The 12225-nt window shown below is 41.7% G+C and overlaps 2 protein-coding genes across 2 annotated transcripts in view; both read left to right on the top strand.

The window, feature by feature from the left end:
- The window catches only part of sdk2b (sidekick cell adhesion molecule 2b), a 712889-nt gene that overhangs the window by 443990 nt on the left and 256674 nt on the right, over positions 1-12225 (top strand). The window lies entirely within an intron of this gene.
- Positions 1-12225, top strand: part of rpl38 (ribosomal protein L38) — a 535859-nt gene that overhangs the window by 194237 nt on the left and 329397 nt on the right. The gene's annotated exons all lie outside the window — the stretch shown is intronic.

Consider the following 12225-nt stretch of genomic DNA (forward strand, 5'->3'; position numbering starts at 1 on the left):
ATGAAATCTTAACACCGTATATTGTGCTTAAAAAAAAGTCAATGCCAAGTGATACTTAATACAACAATTCACTACTAAACTAAGAGTATGGAATGAATCTGTTATCAACAGGTGGTGCTCAACCTTGGATTAATATTTGTCTACTTGGTCTGTGAATGCAAATTAGTAATTCTTGGATGAGGAATTTTTTTTAAAATGGGTTCCACTCATTGAATAATCTATATATATTTTACTGAGTCACAGTGGGCCTTTTAGAGATGTTGGCTTATAATATGTCATCAAGATGACCTCCATGATCTCTTAATCTTTTTGCATAAATTGTATTTACATGAAATCCATAATCAAGTTATTTTTAACATCATACTGTTTGGGCCAGAGAAGATTAATAATTTGTATGAAATATCTGTTATCCCTGTGTATACACATGGCCTCCAACTCAATACAGTCCTCTTAATAATTGCCATTTGTGATAGTTTTACTATAAATCAATAAGTAGTGCAATGAGACATTTCAGCACCCCGAGCTATGTTCAGCTCCCTACCAGTAAGTTACAGGTGAGGAACAGGGAATTTAGACCAGTGATTATGGATAATGAGTGAGCAGTTCAACCTTAGCCAAGAGAGCTTAACTCTATAGGTGAAATACTAAGCAATTATTGGCAGGCAGGATTGATCTAAGTACTCTCAAAGGTATCTAGTTTTTTGCACCTGTTCAACTTATTTTTGTTTGCAAATTTAAAGTCACCTGTAAATTAGCACAGTTCCCCCTTTTGATCGTTGGGATTATAATGAACCAATGATTTTTATTTATTTATTTCAGGATTCTTTTTTCCTAATAAAGCACACGCTTAAATTATGTCAATTGTACAGACATTATTGACTGATTAAATTTGAACTAAATGAAACTGACCTAAAATTGGCAGATTGTCAGGGAAAAAAAGAGTGCTGATAATTTAGCTTCTTTCATTGACCTTGTGGTTTTGTTTTGTTCTTACTGTAGCAGTGTTTCCCAGGCTTACTTTCCAGAATTATAGACCTGCCCCTTTTTGAAGGTCCAGCCATTTAGATAATGTTGGTATAAAACAGAATGATTGAAAATTAGTGCGGGAGAATGCAGTCTGAATGCACTTTGGTACTTTCTTGCATCATTGGTTTTTGTTAAATATTTATATTTTCTTTTTACTTTAACTGATTCAGTGGGCTTCTATTTTCATTTTTTTTAGCATTTCTAATTGCAATAGTGAAGGGTTCTTATATGGGCAGGAAATTTCATGGCAGTGAAAGCGGGGAAGCTGTTTGGAGGATGAAAAAGTCATTATTCTGTCCCCTCTCACACTGAGACAGGTATGTGTGAAAATACCTGTCACTGCAAACACCCAATTTGTACGAGAGGCAAAAGATGGAATTACATTGTTGAGCCAAGGCAAGTATGTTACCTTTTTATTTACATCAGTCATTAATGGTAGGCAGCCATTGGTACATTATAATCCCAGTCATATTCTAGAAAATAGTAAAACCTCATTGAAAATTTCAGGGTAAGAGGAGAGAAATTTATTCCATAGTTTGTTTTTTTTACACATGCATTTGTTTTTCTTGTCATCTGATTACAATGAAACTGACTTTAGAACGAATGATTTACCTTTTGAATGAAACCCTTTGGAAATGATGAAACCAATGGTCTAGGTAGTAATCAATACAAATATTTTGTTAATGTAGTGGCACTATACTGTCGAATTTCAAATTGATTGCATATATGCTGCATTATTTTGGCTTCTTAACCAACCAGGTTGACGGTAGTTCAGTAGCTGTGACATTTACTTTAGCTCTTGGCTTACTAACCTCAAAGCAAAAAATGAGGGTAAGAATTCGTGCTTGACCTCGTACTGTTCACTAGGTTATGAATTTTAAAGAGCTCTGAGCAGGTCTCCAGATTTCAGATGATCCTGTCAGCTTCCTGCAGAATTTAATTTGCAGTAAATCTCCACAGACTGACATGAACAGTTTAGTATTTAAGAGTTGTCCAGACAAACCTGAGACAGCCAAAGTTCATCCCATCCAAAGACATCATTTGTTCCTTGTTGTGGAGCATTTAATAACCATGATGCATGGGAGAATTGTCCATTAGTGGTCCTTCCAACCTGAGGAAAATTTTATGAAGACTCAACCAAGCATATATGTCAATCTGGAAAACCAGTACAACTTGACAGAGCCCCCAAAATGCTGGCAACTCAAGAACAGCCTTGAATAAAAGATAACACATGTGAAAGCAAGTAATTACCCCAAAAGTACAGCCAGTAACTTGAAAATGTGGGTATACCCAATATGTCTTCAAGTACCTGAAAGCCTAAAAGGGAATGCAAGTATTGAAGGCAAAAGATTTTTTTTTAACTTTGTTGTGCAGACATGCCCCCAGGCCTGGCCCCCAGAATTTTTTTTATTTTCGACACTTTATTTGGTATATTTTCCAGTATTTTAGGATCAGTGTTTTTTCCATCATGAAAAGGAGAGACTTTTGCTAAATGTTATTGAAAACTTCTCCAGTTGTCACTTTTGGTGATAATCTTTCTTTAATGTTTCAAAAGATTTTTGGCAAAGTACGAGGAGATGATCTCAGAGGAAAAAGTTTCTTTTTTTCCAAAAAAGATGCTTATTAGCAAGTAGAGATTCAAACCCAGACTTATTTACTACAGGATTGTTCCAGTCAGGGCTGTGGGCAGTGAATTTAGAATTGTAATCGTCCTTCCAAATGTTGTCCACCACCTAACTGGTGGCATGTATCATGGGAGGTTTGGAGCATATACTTCCCTTGGGGGAAAAAACATTTACATTACAAATGATCAATTTTGGTTAACTTCAATACATTTACACTTCAAATTTGATTGTTTAATTCTGTTCTTAAGATTAAAAATCTTGGTCAATTGGGTTTTCAACAGACGAACCAGAGCCAGTTTCTCCAAAGCACCGCTCCGAGCTTCCCTTTCCCCATCCTAGGTGCTCCCAACTTCAGTTCCCCCTCCCAAAGCTTCTGTTTGTCCTGTTTCTCTTCTCTCGCAACAAAGTGCTCCTGCTGACTTCTCACTCTGTCTTTCCCCTCTCTCCAATGCTCCTTTTGGCTTTTGTTCCCTCCCTGCCCCCCAGAACTGCTGCTGGCTTCTGTCTCTTTCCTCCATAGATACTGCTTCTGGCTTTTCTCTCCTGTTTCAAGTGATGTTGCTTCAGGTGTCAGCTTTGGCTCAGTGGTCGCACTCTTGCCTTGGAGTCAGAAGGTTGTGGGTTCAAGCCTCACTCCAGAGTCTTGAGCACTAAATCTAGGCTGACACTTCATTGTAGTTTTCAGGGAGTGATGCATCGTTTGAGGTGCCATCTTTCACATGAAACATTAAACCGAGGCCCCATCTGCCCTCTCAGGTGGACGTAAAATATCCCATGGCACTTTTCAAAGAAGAGTAGGGAACTACTCCTAGTGTCCTGGACAACATTTGCCCCTCAAACAACATCACTAAAACAGATTGTCCGGTCATTTATCTCATTTCTGTTAGTGGGATCTTACTGTGCACAAATTGGCTGCCGTGTTTCCCTACATGAAAACAATGACTACACTTCAAAATGGATGTAAAGTGCTATGGGATGTCCTGAGGTTGTGAAAGATGCAATATGAGTGCAAGTTCTTTGTTTCTTCCCTCTCCCTACTGAATTGCTGCTGGCTTCTTTCTCCCCTCCTCCCCTCCCCAAGTGCTGCAGCTGCTGGCTTCTCTCTCAACCTCTCTCCCACTAAATGCTGCTTGTTTCTCTCTCCTTCCAATAAAGATGCTAATCTTGCCTCTCTCCAGCCCCATGGCTGCTACTCCCTAGCTTTTACCTGCTCACGCACCTAATGTGATCGACGGTGCTATGCACTGTGAACGGGAATTCACACCCACACTGTACAGCGTGTCTTACACTGATCTTTTACATAATTTATTTGTATATGTGTGTCAAAATATGGCTGATTATTCAGAAATGAGAGTGAGTTGGAAGACCTGCATTAGATTTAGAATGGTGACCTATGGCTCAGAGTTTGAATAAGCACATCAAGTACAAGCTGTGTTTGCTTGAGAGGGCTCCAGGGCTGTTAGCCTTTAGTTAATGAGCTCCACTAATTTAAGTGGCAAGTTGGATAGGAGGAATAGCAAAAGGAAGTTACCATTCTTTTTCCCCTGCCAATATTTTTGATAATACTGAGTTGTCGGGTCCAGGTAAGTCTCTAGAGCTACCTACTCCAAAATCTCTCATCAAAATTGAAAACTTGGGCTGCTGGGGTGAGCTTGTGTGGTGCTGAAAGCTATAATCGCTGCTGTGTGCACTTTTGCAATATGTTTTGGGCGAGAATTAATGCTGCTTTGGAACAAAATGTTAATGTCATAGGGGAAGATGCATCCCAATCATGCCATTGTGACATCTCTATTTATGAATTGGTAACATTTCGGGCAGGAACATTTGTCAAATAGCAGTACCCCTCAGTTGAGTAGTTCATCAATGAAAATATCATGGAGCCCAATATTTTAATGGAAATTCCATTAAGCTGAATGCTAACATAACTCGAGCACAGCTACAGAGCTCAAACAGACCACAGTTATACAGCTCAGAGGCAAAACAAGCAGAGCACAGCTACTGCACAAGCAGACTGCAGTTCTATAGGTCAGTGACAGCGCAAGCAGTCACAGGTGTACAGCTCAGTAACAGCACAAGCAGATCACTGTTACAGAGCACAGCTACTGCATATAAGTGGTCACAGTTATTTAGTAGTAAGACAAAGCACAAGGAGGCCACAGTTACATAACACAGCTGCAGAGCATAAAGGATCAAGGGGATTCTCTAGTGGTGAAAGAACTACAATCCTCCAAGTTTCATTTCTGTAGAGCACACATGCATGTTTATTCTGAACACTTGGCAGAGAGTTTTGTTTGTGGGTAAATTTGTGGAATGTTACTAGTTCCTCCGAAATAATTTCAATGAGTGAGAAAAGCTTGGAAAGTCTTAGTCCATGTGAAGATTGGATGCAAATTTCCACTAAAAAGAAATGCCAGTCTTCCATGTAAAGAATGATGAATCAATCTACTTGTTAAGTATAGCAACATTCAAATAGAAGATGTTACTTATTTGCTACATGTATTGACCTGCACAATTCTTGCCCCGGTGTGTTTAATGTTAGCATGACCATATATGAGGAAAAAAGACAGTAAAATATATAATGTCTGGATTATTTTCCTGTATTCTGCTAAAAAAAGAAAAGGAGGAAAAGAAATTGAAATGACTATAGTGCCAGTTGTATGATACCACGTCCCTTCAACTCCCATGTCGCTATCCTGATTAAACTGTCACGTCTGTCACACCTCTTGTCCATCACTCAGGAACCTATCACACGATGCTTCTAAAAATGAACAAGTCACCATAAATTACAAACAATAAATATAAAGAATAGTCAAGTGTCAGTCAGTTTAGGGCTGTACTTTAATCTTAATGTTCAACGAATAAACAGCTTAAGATTTGGTCTTGCAGTTTATGGCGTCAAAAGACCGCTAAGTTGAGCTACTGCCTCATAATTTGCTGCCAAACATCTGTTATCTTCCATTTCTCATGAAATGAGGCCTTAACCTCAGTTAGGCCATTGGGGAAGTCATTAAGCAGAGGAAGAGGGTGGAAACCAGAGAGTGGTCTACCCACAGAGAAAACCTGTACCTACTCATAGAGGTAAACTAGCAGATGCTTGGAAACTGACCTTTTGGGTGGGAAATAGTGCATGGCATAATGAGATTTAATGAAATGTGAGAACATAATTTACAAATTGTGGGGTATGGAGGAAAAGACATTTTATTTATTTTACATATTTTATGAAATACATTTAGGCTAAAAGTGTAACAAATAACTGGTCCTCATGAGAACCACAAAAAATGACATTTAACACTTTAAATCAGTATCTCATCCCTTTTTGAGAATCTTTGTGGATCTTGTACTTGCACATGTATTTTCTTAACTTTTTTTTTCCACTTCAGCTGCAATATCAAACGTACTGTACCGTGCACCTAAAATCAGCGATTCATATTTTGAAATTGTTCAAATGAAAGTCCACTTTGAGTATGAGCATATGTGCTGAATAATGATTGCATTAGAAAAGTTGGTTCCTCGCTGGAGGACAGACTTCAAAATGTTATGCATCTGATTGCTAAATATTTAAAGGGAGAGTGTGGGAGGAGAGGATTTATAACAAACTAAATAGGGAACAAATTTTTTTTTTCCCTTTTTGATTGAGCCATGATCAAACACGTTACAGTTAAATGAAGTGTTGACTCCCACATTAAATAAGTTCATCTTCTTCAATTTGACACAGTTAACCTTTTGATTTCTGTGAGATGATTTTGGCACCTTCTCTCCAGAAAGCAATTATATGTCTATTCATCTCTCCTACTGTCTACTTAGCATCCGATTCAGTCCACACAATCTTACATAAAGAAGAAACTTGAGACTCATTAGCCTGGTGCTCCCCTCAATCTCTCCTCATCAACGACCAAACAAAAATAGAGGCTGGAAGGCCGAGTGTCAGAAAGTAAATGGATAGACACCTCTATACTTGTGGCAGCCGGCAGAGGACAGAAGACAGCCCGAGAGGACCAGGTTGAGTAATGTGAGCTGTCGGTGCTCAATAACTTAGGGCAGCAAGTCTCCTCCCTAGGGGAGAGGAGAGAAAGCAGGGGAAATGAATTTTTTGATTGATTTAAAGGGGTTCTCTATTTAGTGCATGCCTTAACTGCTTTGTAAATTTTAATCCTCCTGCATCTAACTGAGATGCTTGAAATGGACAGGCATCACATGGGGATGCCAGAGAATATTAAACTAAAGAACTGAATCCTTTAAAGTCTCGAACACATAAATCGGCTGTAATCTTTTCAGAGGAAAATGTAATAAATCTTGAGCATTTATGATGTTACACAGATAGCTAGCAATTATTTAAGTTACTATAAAAATATAAATGACTCCATGATATAGCACCATGGGTTTGCACCCATGATTTTACATGGGCTGAGTTTTTGGTCTTTTCCACGCCATCACCCAAAGGCTATGACAAAAGCAAATACTGCAGAGGCTAAAAATCCGAAACAAGAGAAAAAGCTGGAAAGCACTCAACAGGTCAGGCAACATCGGTGGAGAGAGAAACAGAGTTAACGTTTCAGATCGATGACCTTTTGATGAAACATCAGTTCTGACGAAAGGTCATCGACCCGAAATGTTAACTCTGTTTCTCTCTCCACAGATGCTGCCTGACTTGTTGTGATTTCCAGCATTTTCTGTTTTTAATCCAAAGACTATGCACTTCCATGGGAGGAGAGATTGGAGGGTAATTAACTAGGCAGTCCTCTCACTCACCTCAGTAAACAGTTACAGTACAGCACAGACAATGGCCAGGGACGAGCTTGCCTATTTTTTTTTTATTCGTTCATGGGATGTGGGCGTCGCTGGCGAGGCCAGCATTTATTGCCCATCCCTAATTGCCCTTGAGAAGGTGGTGGTGAGCCGCCTTCTTGAACCGCTGCAGTCCATGTGGTGAAGGTTCTCCCACAGTGCTGTTAGGAAGGGAGTTCCAGGATTTTGACTCAGCGGCGATGAAGGATCGGCGATATATTTCCAAGTCGGGATGGTGTGTGACTTGGAGGGGAACGTACAGGTGGTGGTGTTCCCATGTGCCTGCTGCCCTTGTCCTTCGAGGTGGTAGAGATCATGGGTTTGGGAGGTGCTGTCGAAGAAGCCTTGACGAGTTGCTGCAGTGCATCCTGTGGATGGTACACACTGCAGTCACAGTGCATCGGTGGTGAAGGGAGTGAATGTTTAGGGTGGTGGATGGGGTGCCAATCAAGCGGGCTGCTTTGTCCTGGAGGGTGTCGAGCTTCTTGAGTGTTGTTGGAGCTGCACTCATCCAGGCAAGTGGAGAGTATTCCATCACACTCCTGACTTGTGCCTTGTAGATGGTGGAAAGGCTTTGGGAGTCAGGAGGTGAGTCACTCACCACAGAATACCCAGCCTCTGACCTGCTCTTGTAGCCACAGTATTTATGTAGCTGATCCAGTTAAGTTTCTGGTCAATAGTGACCCCCAGGATGTTGATGGTGGGGGATTTGGCGATGGTAATGCCGTTGAATGTCAAGGGGAGGTGGTTAGACTCTCTCTTGTTGGAGATGGTCATTGCCTGGCACTTGTCTGGCATGAATGTCACTTGCCACTTATCAGCCCAAGCCTGGATGTTGTCCAGGTCTTGCTGCATGCGGGCACGGACTGCTTCATTATCTGAGGGGTTGCGAATGGAACGGAATAGATGCCAGTGTTGTAGCCGTGCTGGAACAGTTTGGCTAGAGGCTTGGCTAGTTCTGGAGCACAAGTCTTCAGCATTACAGCTGGGATGTAATCGGGGCCCATAGTCTTTGTTGTATCCAGTGCACTCAGTCGTTTCTTGATATCACGTGGAGTGAATCGAATTGGCTGAAGACTGGCTTCTTTGATGGTGGGGATATCGGGAGGAGGCCGAGATGGATCATCCACTCGGCACTTCTGGCTGAAGATGGTTGCAAACGCTTCAGCCTTGTCCTTTACACCCTCGTGCTGAACTCTGCCATCATTGAGGATGGGGATGTTTACAGAGCCTCCTCCTCCTGTTAGTTGTTTAATTGTCCACCACCATTCATGACTGGATGTGGCAGGACTGCAGAGCTTTGATCTGATCCGTTGGTAGTGGAATCGCTCAGCTCTGTCTATGGCATGTTGCTTCTGCTGTTTAGCATGCATGTAGTCCTGAGTTGAAGCTTCACCAGGTTGGCATCTCATTTTTAGGTACGCCTGGTGCTGCTCCTGGCATGTTCTTCTACACTCCTCATTGAACCAGGGTTGATCCCCTGGCTTGTTGGTAATGGTAGAGTGAGGAATATGCCAGGCCATCAGGTTACAGATTGTGCTGGAATACAATTCTGCTGCTGCTGATGGCCCATGGCGCCTCATGTTTGCCCATTTTTGAGCTGTTAGATCTATTCTGAATCGATACCATTTAGCACGGTAATAGTGCCACACAACAAGTTGGATGGTGTCCTCAGTGCGAAGAAGGGACTTCATCTCCACGAGGACTGTGCGGTGGTCATTCCTACCAATACTGTTATGGACAGATGCATCTGCGACAGGTAGATTGGTGAGGACGAGGTCAAGTCGGTTTTTCCCTCGTGTTGGTTCGCTCACCACCTGCCACAGGCCCAGTCTGGAAGCTGTTTCCTTCAGGACTCCGCCAGCTCCTTCAATAGTGGTGCTACCAAGCCACTCTTGGACATTGAAGTCCCCCACCCAGAGTACATTGTGTGCCCTTGCTCCCCTCAGTGCTTCCTCCAAGTGGTGCTCAACATGGAGGGGGATTGATTCATCAGCTGACGGAGGATAGTAGGTGGTAATGAGCAGGAAGTTTCCTTGCCCATGTTTGACCTGATGCCATGAGATTTCATGGGGTCCGGAGTCAATGTTGAGGACTCCCAGGGCCACTCCCTCCTCACTGTATATCACTGTACCGCCACCTCTGGTTGGTCTGTCGTGCTGGTGGGACAGGACCTACCCAGGGATGGTGATGGAAGAGTCTGGGACATTGGCTGAAAGGTATGATTCTGTGAGTATGGCTATGTCAGGCTGTTGCTTGACTAGTCTGTGGGACAGCTCTCCCAATTTTGGCACAAGTCCCCAGATGTTGGTGAGGAGGACTTTGCAGGGTCGACTGGGCTTGGTTTGCCTTTGTCGTGTCCGATGCCAGGTGGTCCATCCGGTTTTATTCTTATCTGCCCCTTTCTGTCAAACAATGCAGGAAGGACTTGAGGACGGGGGAAAATTGTTCTTTTTTGTGTAAAAACAGAATAATGGTTACCAGCAATTACAATCCAAATTGGTAGATGCCTGCATAAAAATTAATCGTTTCATTTTTAGGATCAATATTTTAATGCTTTTATTCCCAAATTCCGATGTACAGGAGAGAGGAAGCTTAACATCGAAGTACTATCACAGTCATTTTTCAAAAAAACCATATCCGAATTCAAAGATTCCTAAAATATGCAAGCAACTTCAGTCAGAGATTACCGACACTGGTGTGTGAGTGCTTGAAGTCAGAATAAAGAGATGGATTTCAGAAAATGCACAGGCTGCTGCTAAATCACTCTTGCAGTATTTTTGATAAAACACAATTTATTATTTTATTTGAATTGCTTCAAAGCTAGTTTTTATATACAAACTCAAGAAGGTGACACATGGAATTTTTAATTTATCGGGTCCCCTTGAATCATAGAACCTTACAGCACAGAAGGAGGCCATTCGTCCTATTGTGCCTGTGCTGGCTCTTTGACAGAGCTGTCCAATATAATCCCACACCCCAGCTTTTCCCCCATAATCATGCAAATTAGTCCTCTTCAAGTACATGTCCAATTGCCTTTTGAAAGCTCCTATGGAATCTGCTTCCACCACCCTTTCAGATAGTGTGTTCCGGATCTTAATAACCCTCTGTGTGAAAACATTTCTCCTCCTTTCCTGTTTAGTTCTTTTGCCAATTATTTTAAATCTATGACCTCTGGTTACCTATCCACTTGCCAGAGGAAACCATTTTTATTTTTATTTTTATCTTTACAACCTTCCAGACTCAACATTGAATTCAACAACTTCAGATCATAACCACTGCTGCCATGTTCTCGGACAGCAGGTGCTGGTAATGGTTCTACGGGTGCCATTTACTCCACCTCTAGACCTATCTTGTTTCTTTACTTGTCCCATTGCCACCCCTTTTTGCCTTGCACCATCATCCTTTTTTCATGTAATCACTCCTGCCCTCCACTCTATCACATGATCTTTCCTCCCCTTCCCTGCCCCCGCCCCCGCCCCACCCCCCCACCGGCTCTGTACTGGCATAAAAACTGTTAAATCTGTAACAATTTCCAGTTCTGATCAAAGGTCATCTACCTGAAACATCAACTCTGTTTCTCTCTGCAGATGCTGCCTGACCTGCTGAGTATTTCCAGCATTTCTTGTTTTTATTTCAGATTTCCAGCATCTGCAGTATTTTGCTTTTGTTTCAGAATTTTTCTATTTTGAGATAATGATCCTTTTACTGATATATTTGCGGAATACTTAACTACTTTTTAACATTTTTGGAGATCCCTCTCTTAACCTCTTTCCTTCATTTTCTCATTTTTATCATATGCCCATATACCCTCCTCTTCAATTTTAGTTTATTTCTGAAGTTTCGAGAAGAGATTCAACATACTGGGACTATTTCAAATGAAGTACGAAGGCTATGATGAGATTTATTAGTTGTATCTTAAGGTTATTAAATGTTTTGATAGGCTGAACACAGAGTTGTTGAAACATGGCGTGCTTTGCCACAGGGCATGGTTGAGGCAGCCGCCATTGCAACTTTTAAGGGAAAATTGGATCAATACTCGAAGTAGAGTATGGGGAGAGAGCAGGGCAATTTTGAATTGCTCCAGCAAAGAGCTGGCAAAGACACAATTGACCAAATGGCCTCCTTCTGTGCTGTAAACTTCTGTGGTTCTAAGGTTGACAGAAGACAACTCACAACTGCAGAAAAGGAAAAGCCGGCCAAGTTTATGTCTTTCCACGCAGGCTTTTACAATTCTCTCGACAATAACAACAACTTGCATTTTTATAGCCCTTTAACATAAGAAAAATTCCCACGTTGTTTCACAGAGACATAAGGGGGAAAAAAAGGACACTCCAAAGGAGGAGAGATTAGGAGAGGTGGTCAAGAGCTTGGTCAAAGAGTTGGGCTTTAAGGAGGAGAGGGAGGTGGAGGAGTTTAGGGAGAGAATTCCAGAGCATAGGCCCTAAGTGGCTGAAGGCACAGCGAACGGAAGGTGGGGCGAGAAGAGAAGTCAGAGGAACAGGGAGTTTGGGGGGTGGGGTGGCTTCTAGTGCTGGAGAAGGTTACAGAGATAGAAAGAGATGAGGCCATGGAGGGATTTTAATAGAATAATTGAATCGTGCCATTACACTACTGGGTGTATTCTATAGGCCATCAACTAGTGGGAAGGATATAGAGGAGCAAATTTGAAGGGCAATTGCAGAGAGGTGCAAAAGCTATAGAGTAGTGATAACTGGGGACTTCAACTATTCCAATATAGACTGGGATAACAATGATATAAGGGGCACAGAGGGGGAGAAATTTTTGA

This window comes from Heptranchias perlo, chromosome 23 (genome assembly GCF_035084215.1).
Source record: "Heptranchias perlo isolate sHepPer1 chromosome 23, sHepPer1.hap1, whole genome shotgun sequence".
Taxonomy (NCBI): domain Eukaryota; kingdom Metazoa; phylum Chordata; class Chondrichthyes; order Hexanchiformes; family Hexanchidae; genus Heptranchias; species Heptranchias perlo.